This window comes from Rutidosis leptorrhynchoides, chromosome 11 (assembly GCF_046630445.1).
Source record: "Rutidosis leptorrhynchoides isolate AG116_Rl617_1_P2 chromosome 11, CSIRO_AGI_Rlap_v1, whole genome shotgun sequence".
Classification (NCBI taxonomy): Eukaryota; Viridiplantae; Streptophyta; class Magnoliopsida; order Asterales; family Asteraceae; genus Rutidosis; species Rutidosis leptorrhynchoides.
Window position 1 is genome coordinate 172,746,889 of NC_092343.1, and position 2,685 is coordinate 172,749,573.

At 33.3% G+C, this 2,685-nt stretch overlaps 1 non-coding gene across 1 annotated transcript; it reads right to left on the minus strand.

The window, feature by feature from the left end:
• Positions 1-1,744: 1,744 nt before the first annotated feature.
• Positions 1,745-1,851, minus strand: LOC139878960 (small nucleolar RNA R71). Its single transcript, XR_011769819.1, has one exon. It is a non-coding gene; the product is annotated as a small nucleolar RNA R71 (small nucleolar RNA).
• Positions 1,852-2,685: the final 834 nt, after the last annotated feature.

Here is a 2,685-nt window from a genome sequence, read left to right on the forward strand (position 1 = left end):
TTTATATAAATATATAAAAAATAATAATAATCGGGCCACTACACTGTAGCAGCCCAACTTCTGAACTGGATCCAAGGACCATGCGATCGCATGGTATTATAACACTCAGCTCATGCGATCGCATGAGCTGATTTGACAGGCCTGGTACCTTAGCTGAACGAATTAGGGTTAAGATTTAATTATTATTATTATTATTAATTAATTAAGATTAGGGTTTAATTTAATATTAGTTAGTTTTAGATTTTAATTAATTTGTAATTTAAGTGTTAATTAGTTTTATTAATATATAAAATAATACTTTTATAAAATAATAATATAAAAATAATATTTTTATAAAATTGTAATTTTATCACTTTTTATATCTTTTTATATTTCGTATCTTTTTAAACGTTTATTCGTATTTTGTAATTTATCGTTCGAAATTAGTTAGTAACTTAGTATTTTGCCGTAGTTATTTTATATATCTATATTTTTAGACTTTGCCGTAAAATCCCTTAAGTGCTTTTTCTTTGGATTAAAATTTAGGCGCCTTAGAATTTTACGACGTCACTTATTGCTTTAGTATTTAAGATTTTAGTACTTTTTAAATAATTGCCGTTTTGGATATAGAATTCCTTTAAGCTTTAATACCTTTAGACGTAACTTTTAATTCTTAGTTTTTAAACTTTTAAGTTTCGACGCGCTACGTTCTTTTTATTATTTTTCGACCTTTTATTTTTCGACGTTTTTCCGACGCGCTCTTTTTCTTTCTTATTTCTCGACGCTCTAGTTTTTAGGACATAGAATTTTCTATTTCTTCTCTAAAATTTCTTTAAACTTTGACGAAAATTTATTTTAAGTGGTTAAATTGATAGACATCCAAAATTTTCTGGTTCGTAGTAATAGTTGGATTTGTTAGTGGCGAGTTGTGGGCTTCCGATTTAAAGGGTCCTGGCTACCTGCTGCATCTATTGGCTATTCAAAACGTGGGCAAAATCAGAAAAGTCTATTAATTTGATAACTTATATAATTTTTATTTTTATAACTAATATGATATTCAGTGAATGCACCGAGCAAAACGTTCACCACCTTTCATACGTTCACCACCTGTAACTCGATCAAGACATCTAGCCAACATTGTCGCCGTTGATTTTTCTTTAGAATCGTCATCAAGTCGACCAAGTACTCCAATTCAAATTTTCGATAATCCATTTTTTGAACCAGACCTCACAATTGAGAATCCGGAGGATATTCAGGGAAATTCAGAGATCCTGAACCACTAATCATTTCTCCTGAACCACAAATCACTCATCCAGAGATTGTCGAGGAAGAAACCATTAAATCAGAATCCTCTAGTGATTCAGATTCAACCAATTCAATCATGGAGAATCTGGAACCTCTAAGTATGAAAGACAGAATGAGAGCTAAACGCACTGGCCAAGGTCACGCAATTACTCAACCAGACATTAATGCGCCAGATTATGAAATCAAATGACAAATCCTACACATGGTAACTAATCAATGCCAATTTAGTGGTGCACCGAAGGAAGATCTAAATGAACATCTTCAAACCTTTAATAGGATTTATACTTTATTCAAAATCAGAGAAGTTGAGGATGAATAGATCTATCTCATGTTATTTCCCTGGACTTTAAAGGGAGAAGCCAAAGATTGGTTAGAATCGTTACCTGAAGGGGCGATTGATACATGGGATGTCTTAGTTGAAAAATTTCTTAAACAATTCTTTCCGGCATCTAAAGCCGTTAGACTTCAAGGAGAAATTTTTACGTTCACGCAGAAGCCAAATGAAACTCTATATGAGGCATGGACAAGATTTGAAAAGTTGTTGAGAGGATGTCCGCAACATGGTTTAGACACTTATCAAATAGTACAAATATTATATCAAGGATGCGACATCACTACACGCAAAGACATCGACATAGCAGCTGGTGGTTCCATTATGAAGAAAACCGCAACTGAAGCTTACAAAATTATTGATAACACTGCTTCCCACTCACATGAGTGTCATCAAGAAAAAGACATCATTAGATCATCTAAAGCGGCTAGAGCCGATTCTAGCCATGACTTTGATTCCATTTCCGCAAAGATAGGTGCTGTCGAGAGACGAATGGAAAATATTACTAAAGATATTCATTCAATACGAATTAGTTGTGAGCAGTATGGAGGACCACATTTGACAAAAGATTGTCTCAGTATTGAACAAACAATGGAACAAAGAGAGAATGTTTCATACATGAACCAAAGGCCTGGAAATAATTATCAGAATAATTATCAACCTCCAAGACCAATCTACAATCAAAACCAGAATTATAACCGAAATGTTCCATACAACAACCAATAAGGTCCTAACAATCAACAAATATCTAATAATACTTACAATCAGCAAAGACCTATTTTTTTCAAATAAACCACCACAAACCGATAATAAAAAGCCAAATTTAGAAGACATGATGTCAAAGCTAGTTGAATCTCCAACGCAGTTTTTCACATCTCAGAAACAAACCAATGAACAAAATGCTCAAGCATTTAGAAATCAACAAGCTTCTATTCAAAATTTGGAACAAGAAGTAAGCAACCTAGCAAGGTTAATAGGTGAAAGAAAATCGGGAAGTCTACCTAGTGATACAAATGCTAACCCCCGGAATGAAACAGCTAAAGCCATTACCACAAGAAGTGGTATTACAC